The 20,018-nt window shown below is 41.1% G+C and overlaps 1 protein-coding gene across 1 annotated transcript in view; it reads left to right on the forward strand.

Moving 5' to 3' along the window:
• Positions 1 to 882: 882 nt before the first annotated feature.
• The window catches only part of RASSF4 (Ras association domain family member 4), a 70,835-nt gene continuing 51,699 nt past the window's right edge, over positions 883 to 20,018 (forward strand). Inside the window, exon 1 of the mRNA XM_044659135.1 lies at positions 883 to 944. The gene's annotated coding sequence lies outside the window, so the exon portion shown is untranslated. The remainder of the gene's footprint in view (positions 945 to 20,018) is intronic.

The raw sequence follows: 20,018 nt of genomic DNA on the forward strand, positions 1-20,018 counted from the left end.
CCTTCCAGCTCCAACCCTATGACTCTAAGTTATATAGATATCTAAAACTTATTTTACAGATGAGGAAACTAAGGCCCAAAGAGTTGAAAGGAATCATCTAAAACTAAAGTCACACAGCTAGCTAATCGCAAAGCATTATCTTGACTCTGGCTACAGCTCTTTTTACTTCAGCGATGGCTCACTGGGGCTGCTGAACTTTGATCAATGTCATTATTATCCAGAGCAATTAATATTTAGCCAGCCCTCCAAATTCGCAGTTCTTAATATGTAATTCTCCCAACAACCTGGGAGGTAGATGGCCAAGGAAGCAGTCTTTTATCCAAAGGAAACCCTCTTACTCAAAATAGGGAATCGTGGGATAATAGGATCAAGAGCAGGGAGGTCATCGAGTTCAACCCTTTCATTTTACAGATGAGGAAAGTGAGGTCTTGAGAGAATGACTGATTTGCACCAGGTCACACAAGTAGTAAGTCTAGACTGCACTCGCACCCGGATCCGGCGACTCCCAACTCTCGCAGGCATCCTTTTACAATAACGTGTCGCCTCAGCCTGGCTGCCTTCTCCCAGATATCTTGTGCTTCATGGGCTTGACAGATTATCACCTTTGCCCAGTGTCTAGGACTACTGCACCCCGTTTTTATGAGCCCGGAGACCCCTGAATACCCAACCTCTGCGAGTCCAGGGTCCTCCTTTCCTCGGCTTCTCTCTCTCTCCCTTTGGACTTGCCCGCCCCACCACGGGGAACAGGGGGCGGGGCTAGATGCTGCCGGGGCCACGGTGATTGGCAGAAGGCCGGGCAGGGGCGGGGATATGAGGAGAGCCGAGAGGCGGGGGAGGGGGGGACGCTGGCCCGGGCTGCTGCTGGGAGCTGAGCCGGCTACGCGCAGGGCGAGGTGGGCGCTCCGAGTGGACGCGCTTGTTCTGGCCTCGGGAATCGCTAGTGGGTGAGTGATGCAGATTCCCTCTCACCCTTACCCTCCCTTTCACTCTGGCCTGAGGAGGGAACAGTCCCCCAACTGTCCCCAGTTCCCGGGAAGCCTGGAAGGGAGGAGGCGCCTTTGCTTGGGCTCTGTGCCTTGCCCGGGGATGGAGGACACTTATTGATCCCCTGGCGTAGCCACGCCTTTGGTCTTCCTGAGGTTGATGCTGCCCAGCCTGCTTCTCTACTCCACGTTCCGCGGTACCCTGCACTCATCTCTGCGTCCCACCACCCCAGAAGGACTCTTCTCTGGTTCTTAATCACCTCTCCTTGACATTCACCCCACCCCCTACTCTCTCCACTGCCCCTTTAGACCAGATGACCCTATTGCTAGAACGCAGACGGTGCCCTCCTTTGGGGGCATGTAGAGGAAACATGTGCCCCCCCGGGTGCCTGTACTCCCCGGATGCCCTAGATTCTGCTGACCACTGGCTTTCTTTCCCCTCTTGAGGTGGTATTAGGGAAAGGAACCCAGGTGGCGGCAGGGCAAAAGAAGAACCTGACCGACCCTCCCCCTCTCTTACCCGCGCCCCCCGGGAATTGCACGTGGGTTAATCACGTGGGAATTGTACACTTGGCTCCCTGGTACCTACCTGGGCGTCTTGCCTTGCCCCACCTTTTCGGTAGGGAAGGGCCAAGCTGTTGAGAAAGGGCTTCTTAGTATCATGAATCTGGAAACGGGAGGTATGCTGGGCTTCTGGGTCGAATCCCCCACACCCTCTCATCCCGCTTGGAGCCCACTACTTCTCCAGATGCTGGTTTCTAAAGATGGGCAAACCTAGGGGTTGGAGAGATGGGGGTGAACGGGGAAACCTCGCCAACTCCTCCGAGCCTCAGAGACAGCGAAGTCGCCTTATTTCATTGTATCCATTTCTTAGTAAACTATTAACTATGTACCGCTCGTTGGGGAAAAGAAAAAAAAAAACCCACACAGACACTTGTTTATTGTAGCTGTTGCTAATGAATGCAGAACTTCCCGTGAGAAGCAAATCTCCCGACTCCCGGGGCCCCTCCCCTGCTGTCACGTTCAGAATACCATTCTGTGGGGTATGGAACTCAAGCAGAAATCAATTGCTTATATCGTGTACAGTAGATTCCTAGTGGCCTTGGCCTTTAGTGGCTTTTATAAAAACGCCTCCATTGATGTATACTAAATCCACTTTAGTTCCTGTGTGTTCTTAATGGTAGCTTTGGCAGCAATATAATTTACTGGTGTCAGAGGACCAGTAAATAAGCTTTTTGAGGACAGGGATTGCTTTCCTTTTGCCTTTGTGTAAATTAGTGCCTAGCACAGTGCTTCGTGCCTATTAGATGAGTAATGAAGGCCTCTTGACTTCAATTTGATGCATTGATTGATACATACAGTAGGATAATTTAAAATCAACAATGGAGAAATGATGCTTGAATTTTTAGGGGGAAAAATCAATGTTGAGATCGGATGACAAGATCTTACTATTATGTGTACTCAGGAAGGCAGAAGATAATGTTATGTAATGTTTGGTTTAACTTGGATTGTTGTAAATTTGTGTACATTTAATAGCCAATAACATGAATAGTGATTCTTTTTAAGTCTGATGTGTATGTGTAGGTGCCATGGGGGGGGGGGGGGAATGAAGTCATACAATGACATGGACCTTACTTTCAATATATTTACAATCTTTTATTATAATTCTAAAATAAGGATTTCCCTCATGGAGCAGTTAGATGATAATGAAGAATAGTGCTTTTTCTGGTCTTCTTGGCGATGGGGAAAGTTTGGAACTGAAAATAAAATTTTTAAAAAGCAGAAGAATACCGAGCCCTATAGCATCACCACAAGAATGTTGTAGAAAACAAAAATAGATGGATCTTTGTAATAGGAAATGATTTGGGATCTTTGAGAGGGTTTAACAATCCCCCAATTGTTGACTAGCTCCATTTCCTCCTCGTATTTGATTCTTGACTGAGCTCATTGTCTGTGAGTAGCCCTCGGCCTAGATAAGAGTATTGAGCCAGTGGTTAGGAGCTCCCCCACTCGCTGACCCTTTATTTATTTTGTATATGTTTTGTATTTACTCATATGTACATTTTTTCCTCATAGAATACAAGGCAGGGACTGAGTTGCTTTTTTGTATTTGTATCCTCAGTGTGTTGGGCACATAGTAAAAATTTATTAATGCTTTTGAGAAAGGGGAGACAGACAGTGACAGGCGCACATACACAGTAGAGGGGGGAAGAGGAAGCAGGATGAGAGAGGAGAGAGAGAGAAAGAATGAGAATGGAAAAATATTTCTTAAGTACTGTCTACGTACCTAGCACTGGGTATACAAAAGAAAAGATGAGTCAGTGTCTGCTCTCGAGGAACTAATACTCTAATTTTAGGAGATAATGCATAAAAGAAAGTTGAGCTTCGGGGCACATGGCAAGGATCAGAAATTATATGAATATACACTTACATACACATACTGATAAATTAACTCAACAGACTGGCCATCCAGCTTCATATTATAATCTGAGTATTAATCCCAGAAAAAAAAAATCCCTTCATAGATTAACTGGGAGGCTCAGTGGATAAAGAGCCTACAGATAGGAGGACCTCCTTTCAAATGTGACCTCAAACACTTCCTAGCTGTGTGACCCTGAGCAAGTCACTTAACCCTGTTGTCCAGCCCTTACCACTCTTCTGCCTTGGAACCTATACTTAGTATTGAATCTAAGACTGAAGGTCAGAGTTAGGGGGAAAAAAAATCACTTCATCTCCATCAGTTTCAGTTTGGTAATCTGTAAGGTGAGGATAGTAATAGCACTTACCTCTTACAGTATTTGTTAGGATAAAATAAGATAGTATTTGTAGGATAAAATAAGATAGATATCTCAATCCACTGAGCTGTGCAGCTCAGTGGATTGAGAGTCAGGCCTAGAGACAGGAGGTCCTAGGTTCAAATCCGGCCTCAGACACTTAACAGCCGTGTTGACCCTAGGTAAATTGCTTGACCCCAATTGCCCACCCTTACTACTCTTCCACCTAGGAGCCAATACACAGAAGTTAAGGGTTAAAAAAAAAAAATTTTTTTTTTAAAGATAGTATTTGTATATGCTTCCCAAACCTTAAAATGTTATAGCAATGCTAATTAGTATTATTAATCCATTTTTCAAAATGTCTCTTTCATTTCACCTCTGCCTCTTCCACTTGTGTCCCAAAATTCTCTTTCCTTCGTCCCTAGGGATCATGCTACATTAATTTTTCCCTCTTTTTCTTCCCTAGTCTATCATTTAACTCTAGTTCCTTCTCTGTGTAAAAATAGGTATAAAATCCCCCTAACTTTTCAAAATAGACTCCTTCCCTTACGCTTTCTGTGGTTCATCTCATTTTATAACCAAACTTCAGGAAAGTTGGGTTTAATCTTTAATGTCACTTTTCACCACCAACACTTGTACTCTGACTCCGGTCTCCACTGTTGTATTGCTCTCACCTCCTAGATCACCAAATTCAGTGATCTTTTCTCAGGTGTTTTCCTTGACAACTCCAAATTGCCCATGAAGGTGCCCACTACCTCCACCATTCTGAGTGAAGTGTTTGATTTTTCCTAGCTTTTCTTAACTATCCCCTCTTTTTTCTCTGTCTGTCTCCTTCATTGCCTCGTCATCCTGCCTTTGGCCCATTTCTCCTTTTTCTTTTTTACTCTCTACTACCTTTCCCTAAACTTTCTCCTCTGCCAGGTTGATCTGATGCCTTGGATTTAAGTATTAACTCTCTGGATCAGCAGTCTACCCTGAGGGGCAGAGCCATATTTCCAATAATGACTGAATGTCTCCACATCCTTGACAGAAACTCAGACTCAATATATCCTCAGTTGAAATCATCTTTCCCCTAAAACTTGTTCCTCTTTTTTACTTCCCATAATCTATTAATAGTTCTGACTTTATGCCAGGCATTAACACTTGAAATCTCAGACTCATCTTTTACTATTTCCTTTCATGTTTTTTCCACTTCTAGCTGATCTATCAAATGGTAGCAGTTTTCCTTTATAGCGTTCTTGAAATCCATTCCCATTGCTACTACTCTACCTAGGGCAGATCCTCGTTATCTCTTTCCTAGACTTTGTAATAACCTCCTATTCAGTCTTCCCTACTCAAATATCATTTCCCCTCCCCATCCCATCCACCATACACATTGCTTCCAGATTAGTTTTCCTTTGAACAAGGGATTGGGTCATGCCTATCACCAAAACTTACATTTAGATGTAGTGCATTGCAATTTTAAAAGTGCCTTCACAGGTGGGCCATCATTTGGTCCAGACAACAGCTCTAAGCCAGGCCAGGAGCAGTGGTCTTGCTCTTCTTTTACGGATAAGGATCTGTAATTGCCTCAAGGTTAGATGGGTCGATTTAGGATTCTAACTCAAGCTTATCTGACTTAAATCCAGGTTCTTGTTATCATTTGACAAAATTCCACAAACTTTTATTAACTCCTGCTTTATAGATGTCACCTGTGCAAGGCACTCAGGATAAAAAGAGATGGTCTCTGATTTCAAGGAGCCTTCATGCTACTATTGGGTCAGGAAGGAGATTCACCTTCTATGCAGATAAGTGTGAGATGAGGAGTGAAAGCATACCAACCACTTGGGAGGGAGGGGAAAATCAGAACAGAATTTGGCAACAGGAAACAGCTGTGGCTTAAAGGAAGGTCCAGATTCCAAGAGGCAGAGAGACAAGGAAGGCAGAGGAGATGGAAACTTGGAAAACAGCTGCTAGCAAACCTGTTTGGCTGCAATTTAGTGTGGATGATGAGGAATGATAGGGAAAAAGGCTGAAAAGGTAGCTTGCTATCAGATTAGGAAGGGTCCTTTTTTTTTTTAAACCCTTAACTTCGGTGTATTGTCTCATAGGTGGAAGAGTGGTAAGGGTAGGCAATGAGGGTCAAGTGACTTGCCCAGGGTCACACAGCTGGGAAAGTGGCTGAGGCCGGGTTTGAACCTAGGACCTCCTGTCTCTAGGCCTGACTCTCACTCCACTGAGCTACCCAGCTGCCTCTGGAGAAGGGTCTTAAACGTCAGATTGAGAAATTTATTCTGGGTCCTGGAAGTAATATTAGAGAGTCAGTGAAGACTTTTTGAGCAGCTGAGTGTCATGGACAGCATTGAACCTTGGGAAGATTAATTTGGCATCTGGGTGGAGTATAAATTAAAGTTGGGAGCCTCAGGAAGAAGGGAAATCTCTCCTCAAAATGTACAGTCCAAAAGCTTTAGCAAATTCTCATATCTGGATTTAGCCCAAGGGTTCTTCACCTTTTTTGTGTCATGGTCCCCTTTGGCTATCTACTGAAGCTGGACTCCTTCAAATAATGGTTTGTTGCCTACATTCATAATTGAAGAAAATGCTAAATTTCAGAAATTTATGCTAAAGTTAGCAGAAATAAACACGTAAAATTTCCCTATTCCTGTTGTAGACCTTCTGAAGTCTATCTGTGTTCTGCAGATCACAGGTTAAGATTCCACTACTCCAATTTTCTAATCAAATCCTTTACTAGTGTCTTTCATGCATTTTCTGTCGTAGGCAAATTTATTTGCTTTGCTAGCTCGGAAGTCAGAGAATGTGTGTTCAGTTCCTAGCCGTAGTACTTGTGAATTTGGACAAGTTATTTAAAAATTTGTGAGCTCATCTCCTAATCCAGTGATGGGCAAACTTTTTAAAGAGGGGCCAAAAGAAAGGAAATGCTCATCTGTCAGTCTGTTTCTAAGGCAACTCTCTCAAAGTTTCATTATATTGTATCCTACTCATTATATTCATCAGATTAGGAATAACGTGGTGTGGCCAGATAGAACATTTCAGGGGGCTGCATCTGGCCCATGGGTCATAGTTTCCCCATCGCTGACCTAATCTGTAAAATGGGAGAGGGAGGGCATTAGACTGCATTGTATCTAAGTTCCTTCCAGTTCAAGCCTATGAACTTGTTCTCTATGGATAGTTCGTACTTCTACTTAGAATGCCTTCTGTCTGTCAGCCTGTCTGTCTGTCTCTCATACACACATATATACACCCCCCCCCCCTCTGCCTTTGTGACCCTCCACAAGTCACTTAACTTACCAGAGTTCTAGACTATATATTGAAGGGTAGCTGTTGACCTGAAGTTGGTGGTGGTAGCAGTCTAAAACTTTCAACAGCCTGAGGTCTGAATCTAGATTACAGGGTGATTTGTAACAAATAAACAAAACTACAAGACCAGTGAGGTAGCTAAGGAGCACTGTGGATAGAGTATCAGGCTTAGTTGGGAGGAGGTAGGCTCAAAATTTGACTTCAGATACTTTCTAGCTGTGTGACCCTACACAAGTCACTCAGTTCCATTTGCCTAACTCTTGCCCTTCTGTCTTAGAGTTGTTACTTAGACAGAAAGAGTTAAAAAAAAGAAAAGGAACCCTACGATACAACATAGGTAATGTTAGTTTGTGTTTTTCGAAGTCATGGCATAGCCAGCAGAGATCCCTTTCTATTTGAGTTTGATGTCATTACCTTTGACCAATAAAAGCATAGTTCCAGTCCCTAACCTTATATAAATGGCAGCTATTGTATTATCCATGTTAAATATTCTGGTCAGATTGAGTCTATCATTTGAATTCTATTATGGAGTCAGGAAACTACAGTGGAAATAAAAAACAAGCAAACCCCCAGGCCCCCCAAAAAGTTTCAAAGGATCTGGATTCAAGTTCTGATTCTAAAATTCACTCTGTGATTGTAGACAAGAGCCAGTTTCTCTGGTCTGCAGTTTCCTCATCTCTAAGATGAAAGGGTTAGACTACGTCATGAATCTTCTAAATCTGTGATTTTAGATATAATTTCTGGGATAAGAAGGAGCTTTGTTTTTCTGCCCCCACCACTGCCTTTACTTTGATTAGTGTTTGCCTATGCAGCTACTGATGGCTCCCCCCTCCAATTGATGACAGATAACCTTCTGGAAGAGGCAGCTGGATCACACAATCAGGATCTAGAAAGATCCTGACAGGCTGGAATGACAGGTGAGCCGAATCTAACAATATGCAAATTTAATAAGCATAAATGTAAAGTCCTTCGTTTAGCTGTTGTTGTTGTTTTTTTTTTTAATCGAATTCCCAAGTATAGAATAGAGGAGGGGGACGGGGAGCAGCGCATCCAGCCCCTTAGCTCAGCATTTCATTTGTAGCAGTTATCCCAGAGGCAGCGAGCAGAGACTGAATTTTTTAGAACAGATAAGTGACATGGTCAGGTCTGTGCATTAGGAAAGCCATGTGTGAGAAAAGGACCCTCAGGGTTTAAGAGGGAAGTTCAATGAATGGGAATCCTGATGTGGTTGCAAAAAAGGTTTATTTGATCTTAGGCTCCATTAAGAGAAAAATAATATCCAGCACAAGGGAGGGAATGGTCCCATTGTAGCCTTCCTGATCAGACCACATCTGGAGTGTTTTCTGGGTACCATATCTTTAGGAGTTATATTGACAAATTGGAATGCATCCAAAGGAGAGTATCTGGCATAAGGAGGGGACCTTAAGGCAGCTTTATTATTCAATCAGTGTTAAAAGAAGTTAGGATATGTAGCCTATAGAAGAGAAAAGTCATGGAGTTTTAGAATGGAAATGCAGGCTGCTATGGCCTAATGGACAGAGTGCTTGTCTTGGACTCAGGAACACCCAAACTCTTAGCCAACCCCAGATCCTTACTAGGTCTAGACATTTCATCTCTGCTTAATTAAGTTCCTTAACTTTCTTCATTTGTAAAACAGGAATAATAGTAGCTCTTCTTACCTTCTAGCATATAAGGGTCGAATGAGATAATATTTTTTCAAGCCTTTTATGCTACATAAATACTAAGCTCTTATTAAATGTGAAATATCTATGGAGTAATTTCTGGGTAGAGGAGGGCAATAATAAGGAGAAAAATCAGAAGAGGCCTCCAGAAAGAGGTGACACTTGATCTGAGCCTTGAATGAGTCTAGGCTCTTTTCCCATCCTGAACCATTCAATTCAACTCCATTCCTTGAAAAGACCTAGAATAGCCTGTTCAAACATACAGACTAGAAACCTAGAAACAGCTCATCAGTGGGGAATAGCAAATAGGCCAGACTGTCTGGAACATAGAGTACATGAGGTAGAGTGATAAGTAATGTTTAATTAGCCTGGAAACATATACTGGAGCCAGATTGTAAAGGGCTTTATTTGCTAAACAGTAGAGTTTGTGTTTCATTTTAGAAGCAACAGGGACCTACTCATAGCCTAAAATTAATTAATTAATTATTTTGTTTCCTTAAAATACTCAGTAAGTTCCCTCCCTTCCTCTCCTCCTTCATAGAGAAGACATCACTAAATGTGGGAGGGTCATGGTGCATATACTTTCAAATATCAGTGAAGTAGCTATGTGAGGTATGGGTGAAAGGAGAAGGATCTGAATTCAGAAAGAGCAATTAGGAGGCTATTAGAGTAAGGCTGACTAGAGGTGATAAAGTACCTGTATATTGGTGTGGTCATTATTTGGGGAAAATAAAAGGAATGGATGTGAGATCTGTTGTGTCTGAAGGAATTATGGCTGCTTAGCATAAGAGAAAAAGAAATTTGCTAAAGACATGAAAGTTGTCTTCAAACACTTGGAAGGATATGTGGTGGTGGAATAAAGATTAAATATATTCAATCTAGATCCCGACAGAAGAATTAGGATCAACAAGTGGGGGTTATAGAAAGGCAGATTTTTGTCTGTGAGGGAAAATAATATCCCGAACATCAGAGCTGTTTAAAGAATAATAATGATTGGAAAAGGTTGCCTTGCAAGAGAGTGAGTGAACCATGCTACCAGGTCCTTGGACTGTTTGCCTGGATCCTGGATAGATGATTTGGTTAAGCTTTGGGCTGAGGAATGTCAAAGATTCCTTCTCACTCTGAAATCCTTTTTCTTTTTTCTATTTATTTGTATTCATGGCTTTTCTCCAACTAGACCAGGGGTCGGCAACGTATGGCTCTCGAGCCATATCTGGCTCTTTTGAGGGCCAGATATGGCTCTTTCTGCAGGAACCATTAAGTCCATTTTTTTTTTTCAGGCGCTGTTACAGGAGCGCACTGTGAGCACTGTACGGCTCTCACGAAATTTTAAAAAATGTGGCATTTATGGCTCTCACGGCCAAAAAGGTTGTCGATCTCTGAACTAGACTATATGCTCCTTGAGAGCAGAAACTGTTTTCTTTTTATTCCCAACAGCTGGCAAGTAAGTACTCAGAAAATGTTTGTTGATTTGGATTGGGTAACTAAAATTTAGCTTCTCCCTAAAAGGTAGTTAATGATACCAGCATCATCTCATTCAGTCTTTCCTTGGCCCAGAATTTACCACCCACAGTGAAGATTTGAGTTCTCAGTTGATTTTAGGGCAAGGGGAAACTTTAATTTCTCTGTATTTGTCTCCTGACACCTCATTCAGAGATCCCGCAATGTCCTCATCACTTTAGAGGTGTCTGAGGCATGAAAGGGGACTTTTCCTATCTGTGGTTACAAAAATTACAAGTTTCAGGGTAAGGAAGACTTGGTTTTGATAACAATAAGGAACAAGTGATAAGGACCTGTTGGAAAGGCCATTTGGATTGGGTTTAGTGAGCTTTAGGAGAACAGATATTTCCACTTTTATTGGAGGAAGTTGTCATTCAGTTCTCCTTTCTAGTTTTCATGTCTTATCACAATCACGGAATGGCTATGGATTTTATCAGTAAATAGTAGGTGTCTCTTCTTTGCTGCTACAATGATTACAGTACTGGAGAAAAACCTTTGGCATTTCCCCTAATTTTTTCTTGAAAGAATGCTTCATAGAATCGAAGCTCTACAGTGTTTTAAATCAAGAAGGATGTTAAAGATCATGTGGTCCAACCATTCATTTTGCCAATGTGAAAACTGGGACCTGGAAAGAGGACTTGCAATGCGAAGGGTTAAGACTCAAATTCAGGTCTCCTGACTTACAGTTCACTATTACATTCAGAGTACCACAAAGTTCAGGTATTTCCTAGAGTGGTATTAGAGAACCACATCTGTTTGCTCCTTTGACTGAATTAGACTGTGTCCAGCTCAGGTCTGTGGTATAGCCCCAGAATATCTACCCTAGTGAGGGTGCTGTAGTTTACTATCTCCTGATTCTGTCTGAGGGTCTAGCCCAGTGGTTTCCAAACTTTTTTGGCCTACCGCCCCCTTTCCAGAAAAAATATTACTTAGTGCCCTGGAAATTAAATTTTTAAAAATTTTAATAGCAATTAATAGGAAAGATAAATGCACCTGTGGCCATCACCGCTCCCCTGGATTGCTGCAGCACCCACTTTGGGAATCACTGGTCTAGACCTATAACACCTTGTAGGTTCTCCCTCTTCCTGCCCAGCTTACTCCCAGACACTGATCTAGTTTGACCCAGGGAATGGGGATGGTTGTTCCCTGGGCCCCAACTCAACTCAATTCAGTTCAACAATTCAGTAAACATTTATTAAAGGCAAGACATTCTGCTAGGTATGATAGAGAAAAAATACACCGGATAATGATAATCTCCCTGCCCTCAAGGAGCTTTCATTCTAGACATTCTAGAAGATTCATAGGATCACAGAAATGCATTATGGAAATGGATTCAGAACTGGAAAGGGCCTAGACATCATGTAATCCACCTTCATCATTTTGCAAAAAAAAGGGAAGTGAGATTTAGAAAATTGAATTGACATGCAGAGAAGAAGCAATAGAAGCAGAACACAAGCCCAGATACTTTTACTTCAAATTCAGCTCTGTTTCCATGGCATAATATAAATGTGCACACATTTAGCAATAATATGTTAGAATATGAAAAACTATATAAAAAGGTCAAAAAGAGGGGGCTGAGAGACTGAGGAGGGAGGGACCACTCATTCCCTCAGCTGGTTTTGAAGGAAGAGGAGGATTTTAGCAACCACAGATGTGTGTGGAGTCCAAGGAAGGGATGGAGTGTATAAATGCACCAAGGCAAGATTGGGAAGAGTAATATGGAGAACAGTGGCTCCTCTTGTTTGTTAGAAATCTAGGAGGTGAAGGGGGAAGAAATGGGAGATGGGTTGGGGGTGGGGAGGCATTCTGTTTTCCCTTTATCAACACAAGTAGGACCATTTTAGAATGACTTTATTTCATTGTAAAGGAACAGTCACTTCTGACTCCTATTTTATTTTTGACCTTCTTTACCTTAATTTGATCACAGGCAATCAAAAGACAAATTCACTAAATCTACCTCATCTCAGACCCACAAGACTAACAGACTAGAAGATTAGGACACATTTCTTAAAACATGTGTACACACACACACACACACACACATACACATACATACACACACATACATACCCCAACCCTCCAATACCTGGGATTGTATCTACTTGTCAGTCCAACAGAACTCTGTTTTCTGAATAACTAAATATACAGAAATTAGAGTCAAAGAATCATCTAAAACTGGAAAGAAACTCAGGAAACCTTCATTTTATAGATGATGTAACTGGGTCAAAAGATCATATAAGTCCTGTTGTTCCTCTTGAACCATTTCAGTTGACTCTTTGTGACCCCTTTTGGGGTATTCTTGGCTGGATACTGGAGTGGTTTGCCATTTCCCTCTCCAGCTCATTTTACAGATGGGGAAACTGAGTCAAACAGGCTTAAGTGACTTGCCCCAGGTTATACAACTAGTAAATGTCTGAGATCAGATTGAAACTCGGATCTTGCTGACTCCAGGCCCAGCAATCTACCCACTGCACCACCTCGCTATCCCCATTTAGTTAGTAAATGGGAAATGAAGAATTTGAACCTGGATCTTCTCTCTTCAGATTCATTGCTTCTTTCTTTGTGTTATGCCATTAACATCTCCATAGAGACTTCCATTCTCAGTGGTCCAAATGGTGCTTTTCTTTGCCTTGGTTTGCAATTATGGATGAATAAAGCCTTTTACTGATGTATACTCTAAACAGTATATGATGTTTTTTTTCCTCCAAAATGGAAATAAGAATGTAAAAGTAGATTTGGACTAGATTTTTTTTTTGGTGGGGGACAGATGGGCACTGAAAGCTTTGTTAGAGTTTGAATGAGTGCTTGAATTAGGGTGGAAGAAGAGGGAATAAATAAAGGAAGCAAGAAATGGGGGTGGGGGGAAAGACCCCACAGGACTTTGCAGTTAAATGCACATGGTTAGTAAGGGTTGGGGAAAAGAGTCAGAGATTATTTGAGGCCTAAACACTAAAGAAATTGGGAGATTTAGAGACACTTTTCTTGGAGAAAACTGAGGACTGTATCTCCCCATTAGTTTGTACTTAATAAATGCATTTAAGTTCATCCTTATACTTATCCACCTATCCATCCTTTTGCTAGCCTACCCATCTGTCCATTCATAGGGTAGTCCTTTCCATTCTACTTCTCCCCAAGTTCATCCATCCATCCTTCTATTCATCAGTCAACCCATCTGTCCCTCCATAGGGTAGTCCCTCACATCCTTCTTCCCAAGTTCATCCTTATATTTCTTATAGATTTGACATGTCACCACCTATTCAGTCAAGTTCAGCAGCCCCCCATCATTTCTAGAATCAAATAGAAAATCCTCTGTTTGGCACTCAAAGCCCTTTATAACTTGTCGCTTTCCTATCTTTCCAGTGTTCCTACTCTCCCCAGACCCCTACTCCCAGTGATGTTGGCCTCCTTACTATTCTAACAATAGTTATCTACCAGCCCTGGACATTTTCTCTGGTTGTCTCCTATGCCTGGAAGGGACTCCCTTCTTATTTCTGCTTCCTGACTTCCTTCAAATCCCAGATGAAATCCCACCACGGATCCCCTTTAGTACAGATACCTCCCTTATAGCGATTATACTGGGAAATTAATAAATTAAGTATAGGGATTATGTAGGGAAATTATATAAATATTTAATTTATCCCATGAATATCTTGGTTATAAATAGTTGCTTTCTCTTGGTCTCCCCCTACAGACTGAGATCCTCAAAAAGAAAACCTGTCTCATGCTTTTCTTTATATTCCTAGTGCTTAGTCCAGTGCCTAGCATATAGTAGGGTCTTAAATTCATAATTGACTGACTTAACTGTTGAGAATGAGTTAAATCCTTAAGTGGATAACTGTGATACTTGGGCGCAGATAGCTATCTAACCCATCCCCTTAGGGGGAGGAGAGGGTGGCACCAGGATTCTGGCTGTTAAATTCAGGAGAAGAGTTGGGAGAAAAAGAAAGATTAAAATTCAGGAGGAAATGCTAATGTGACCATCTGAAACTCTACCTATTTTTTCTTTGTTCAGTTTTATTCTCATGTCCTATTTTGCTTGAGCCTTTCTTTAGACTAGTAATAGTTCTTTTGGACTTATTGTCTCTGAAGTAATTGATCTGAGCAACCTGACCTATATCTCCTCTCTTTCAAAGTCTGGCTCCCAAAAATAGTTAGCTGTTCTGCTTCTGCTTTCTCCCCATCCATTTGACTCCAAAGGATCTCTCAGCTGCTAAATCTGATAGACCTTTCTGTTCTCATCCTCCTTGGGCTTACATCTGATACTGTTGACCATTTTATTTTCGCTGTGACACTCATTTGTTCCACAGAAAAACTCTGAAGTAGGTACCAAAGGATGAATGAATGAGGGATGGACAGATAGATAGACCAATGAATAAGTGGATGAATGGATAAAATATGGATCAGACACTTACTTTGTATTGAAGGAGGCAGCTAGGTGACTTAGTGGATACAATGCTGCATCTGGAATTAGGAAGCCCTTGACTTCAAATTCAGCATCCCTACTAGCTGTGTGACTCTTGGTAAGTCATTTAACCCCTCTCTTTGCCTTACTCCACTGGAGAAGGAAATGGCGAACCACTCCAGTATCTCTGCCAAAAAGACTCCAAAGACAGTATGGTTCATGAGATCATGAAGAGTTGGATATAACTGAAGACTAATCAACATTAACACTATGTATTGAACACTGTGCTAAGCATTCATGATATAAATACAAGCAAGTAAGACAATCCCTACCTTCAGTGAACTGTCACACTTCAATGAGGGTAGACAACAATTCAATTTCAGTTAAAGTTAATTAAGTACTTATATTCCAGGCACCATGCTAAAGGCAGGGGATACAAATAAGAAAAAGAGAGATGGTCCCTGCCCTCTGGGTGCTTACAGTCAAAGGGGAGCAGACAACATAGGAAAGGATGCTCAAAGAAGGTGGGATGAACTCTTGGGGGTATCTGGAATTGGGGCGTCGTGTTCCCTGGAGTTCAAACCAAGCAGAGCTGCAGATACAAGTTGGATCCCTGCCCTTTCTACAGGAAGGCTTTGGGAGCAGTTTAGTGCTCCATCTTCCAGTTCTCCGGTGAGAGTGGAGAGGAGGCAGCTGAGGGATTTGGGAAAGTGTTGAATAGCCAAAGCTCAGTTAAGGGCATGATAATGAGATTCTGGTTATATCAGTTTATCATGGGAGGGGCATCATGTTCTCTGGAGTTCAAACCAAGCAGAGCTGCAGATGCAAAGTGGAACATTACAACACATTGTAAAAATGAAAAAATAAATAGTAGGAAACAATTATCTGAGTCACACTGACATTTATTGTAGAAAGTTGTACATTACAAAATGTCAGGATCCAGGCTCATGCCAGTACTTATGTGTCCATCTGTATAGAGAGAGTCAAATTTCACAGACCCTCCCCCTTAAAAAGGGAGTGGCCTTCATCTCTGCTCAAAAAGGGTGAGCTGGGAAGGTTTATTCTATGATGTAATGATCAGTTCCATATATGGTAAAAGCCAAAGTCATCCTGGTAACTTCATAGCCACTAGAGACACCATACTAGCCAGATGCCTTCCAGGATGCTGGATACATACACACAGCTTTCCTTGGCAAGGATATCTTACCATGGCATTGATTACTGATTATCATACACAGTTATTCAATTAATTAATAATTGGGATTGTTTCTTATTATTATAATTATTACTGATAATATTGGTCATTAAGAGGATTACATGTAGAAGTTATACCTGCAAAAATATCAATAAAACAATTAATATCTCCTAATTAAAACAGTTTAAGTTATCTTTTACAATATAAGAGGGCTAAAATCACCATTTTACAGATGAGAAAACTAAGAACTGACTTGTCTAGAACCACATAACTAGTTTCATAGCAAGAATCTGAAGCCAGGTCTATGTGATTCCCAGTCCATCTTTCCATCTGCTATGGTAGATTGGCATCCTATAAAATTATTATTTTTATATATGACTCCTAAAATGGCACAAAATAGTTCTAACATTTCTTCTGAACTCCACTCTCACATTCCTGGCTGACTACTGAACATATCCCCTTGGATGTCCCCCAGGTCTTTGATATAATGTGTTTTTATACTTCCTTACCACCCGTAAACCTACACACATCCCTTTCCTTCAAGCTTATCTTGACTGAAAATACCAGCATCTTTCTGGTTATCCAGGATCACAGTCTCAGTAATCCTTGTACCTCCATTCTCAAAATCAGCAAATTCTAGGCTTGAAACATTTGGCTTTTGTTTCCCAAATCCAAGTCAGAGTTCAACAGGCAATTATTTGTAGCATCAGATGGAAATTCCATGAGGAAGCAATTGAATAAACAAGAGAAATGGAAGTGGGAAGACTTTGGCAAGCGTAGGAAGCATGGAATTATTATTTCACATTTTAATTTTCATAATGTGCTTGCATTTCCTTGTTAAATGTTAATTAGTACTTTGTAGTACTGCCATAAAAATAATTTTTAAAATGACTCCTGTGTATATTGAAAAGCTAACTATTAGGCTATAAAATAATGTATTAACATTATAGATTTTAAATGGGAAAGTAACTGAAGGGCTGCCTAGTACGACGCTTTCATTGAACAGTTAAGGAAACTGAGGCCCAGAAAAGATAAAGTCATGAGGGTCAAAGGATTTGAACCTAGGATATCTGACTCTAAAGACACAGTTATTAAGGTCTTTCCATACCTGAGCACTGAGGGGTTACTCAGTGCTTAGGGGCACAGTGTTTGACACAGAAGTGCTTAATAAATGCTGATTGATTGATTGATTGATAGTATGTATTAGAAGTGGGACTTGAGCCCAGGTCTTCCAGTCTTGAGGCTGTCTATCCACAATCCCAGGCTGACTCTTACTATGAGTCATTATGCTCCATTTATCAAAAGAAACAATTCAAAGACTGTGGACCTTGGGCAATTTCATGTCATGAATGAGCTTGGTGCATTTGTGCTCAGCTGCTGTAAAAGGGTTTAGAGCTAATCGCATGATGTGATTGGACAGCTAGGCAGCTTGGAAGAGAACCACAATGGAGGCTCTTGGAGGGCAACCAGCATTTGTGGTGGTACAAAGGGTCATTCTGCCATGGGGCTCCCCTTCCTGTCTCTCTAAAAAGCAGCATTATGGACCACAGGTCAATCACCAGAGTTGGCATGGTCCCAAGTGGACATTCCAAAGCAAATTTTAAAATGGTTAGTATCTCCCTTCCATAATCAGTGTCTGCCCCTGCTAGACGTTGTCATAACCAGTGTTGGGGGAAAAAAAAGAATTCTTGTATTCTGTTTTAATCACACGTCTACCATAAACGATATAGTATTTGAGTCTCGTTCTAGATTCAAGCATTGTTCTCCTTAGAGAGAAAGGCCCAAACTGGCAGAGTCCATGCATGCTCTTAACATAAGACCTTTTAAAGTTACTTTAAGAATACTGAACCAGGAAAATGTTATCATATGATAAAAAATATTACTCCTTGTAATGAAACAATAGTCACTTAATCTTTTCTGAACACCCCTGGAGAAAAAGTCTTCATCCCTCATAGACCACTCCCAGAGTAATCAAAGAGACTTCCTTCCTCCCTCTAATTAGTGCCTTAATTACTTCAGAACAGGAATTGAGGGTACCACCTTAGGTGGGTCCTATCATCCTTTCAGGGGATGGGAAGAGCCATGATATCAATTGTTCTGGAGATATTCCTCCTTCTATTTGTTTACCCTTTTCCATTTTCTGGGCCTGGTTTTTGTCCTTGGCCTTTTAATACTTTCCTAAAAATCAACTTAATTCAATAAACACATATTAAAAGAAAGAGGTTTTGGTCTGAAAGGAAGGATTTTGTTGGAGGGCATTATTTTCTAAGAGTTTCAATTAAGTACTGATAAAGTTTCCTCCAGTCAGGTAAGTCTAGAAAGAATTTTTGAGTGGAGAAATCGCTGTTCTCAAAATTAATGTATTCATTATTTTTTAAACTCTTCCCTTTTATCTTAGAATCAATACTGTATATTGGTTCCAAGGCAGAAGAGTGGTAAGCTTTAGGTCATGAGGACCAAGTGACTTGCCCAGGGTCACACAGCTAAGAAAGTATCTGAGGATAGATTAGAATCAAGAACCTCTCTTCTCTAGGCCTGGTTTTCTCTCCACTGAGTTACCTAGCTGCCCCCTGTATTCATTTTTTAAAAAACATATTAATTGAAATACAAAAGAAGTTTTTATTGTGTTTCCAAAGAAGGATGGGTTAATTCAACAAGCACTTACTGGGCATTCACTAAGGACAAAAAAGTGAATTAAAAGATAGTCCTTTTAAGGAGGGTATGCCCTTCAATTGGGGAATGGCTGAACAAATTGTGGTATATGCTGGTGATGGAATACTATTGCGCTCAAAGGAATAATAAACTGGAGGAATTCCATGTGAACTGGAAAGACCTCCAGGAACTGATGCAGAGCGAAAGGAGCAGAGCCAGAAGAACATTGTACACAGAGACTGACATACTGTGGTAAAACTGAATGTGATGGACTTCTGTACTAGCAGCAATGCAATGACCCAGGACAGCTCTGAGGGATTTATGGAAAAGAACGCTACCCACATTCAGAGGAAGATCTGCAGGAGAGGAAACATAGAAGAAAAACAACTGCTTGAACACATGGATTGAGGCGGACATGATTGGGGATGTAGACTCGAAACTACCACACCAATGCAACTACCAACAATTTGGAAGTAGGTCTTGATCAATGACACATGATAAAACCAGTGGAAATGTGCTTCGGCCATGGGGGGGAATGTGGGGGGGTGAAGGGGAAAGTAGGAGCATGAATCATGTAACCATGTTAAAAATGAATATTAATAAATGTTTTAAAAAAAAGATAGTCCTTTTCCTTATATAATTAGAAATCTTGTACCCTTGGACTTCATTTCCCAGCATCCCTTTCCCTGCGCCCCCATGTTTGCATGTTCACATTTTGTTTATAAGTTTGCTGTAAACTGTGTCCTCTTCCCCCTTTTCTCCCCAACTGCAGCTTGGTTAGCTGCCTTTTTTACTCTAGCTTTTTAATTTTAGTTATTATTAATAAATCTTATTAAATATAATACTTAGAGTATTTGGATATTAATTTTTAATTCTCACATCCTGAAGGACAACCTAGAGTGGGGCTAAATGTTTTTTGTGACTCCATTTGAGGTTTTCTTAGCAAAGATACTGGAGTGGTTTGACATTTCCTTTTTTTTCATTTTACAGTTGAGGAAACTGAGGCAAATAGGATTAAATGACTTGCCCGGGGTTATAGTGCTAGTAAGTATCCGAGCGAGGCCACATGAACTCAGGAGGATAGTCTTCCTGTCTCCAGTTCCTGTAAAACATGCACACAAAAACCACCCTCCAAGGACAACTTCGAGTGAGTAGGAGAGGCATAAAAAGCAATGCTATGAGGGTTTTAAAGAAGAAGATTTCCATTCATATCAATGGAACAATGGATGAGATTGCTGAATTTGTGAGTCAGGAAGACCTGAGTTCAAATCTATCTTCTTTATTATATTAGCTGTTATATTCTGCAAAGTGAATCAAGCTCACATTCTTTTTATTTAGCTTATCTTCTGCTCCTATAGGGGTTGTCGCTTACTAAAACTCCTCAGTCTTTTCCTGGCCACCAGAATCATTTGTTTCTCTAGAACACTTCCAGAATGTCTAACCAATATAGACAAAGCTCAATAAGAAAGAAAGGTAAGAATACCACCTGCAGCTCAGCTTTCTGATCTAGCTAATAAATGTCAGGGGGGGATT

This window comes from Gracilinanus agilis, chromosome 2 (genome assembly GCF_016433145.1).
Source record: "Gracilinanus agilis isolate LMUSP501 chromosome 2, AgileGrace, whole genome shotgun sequence".
Taxonomy (NCBI): Eukaryota; Metazoa; Chordata; class Mammalia; order Didelphimorphia; family Didelphidae; genus Gracilinanus; species Gracilinanus agilis.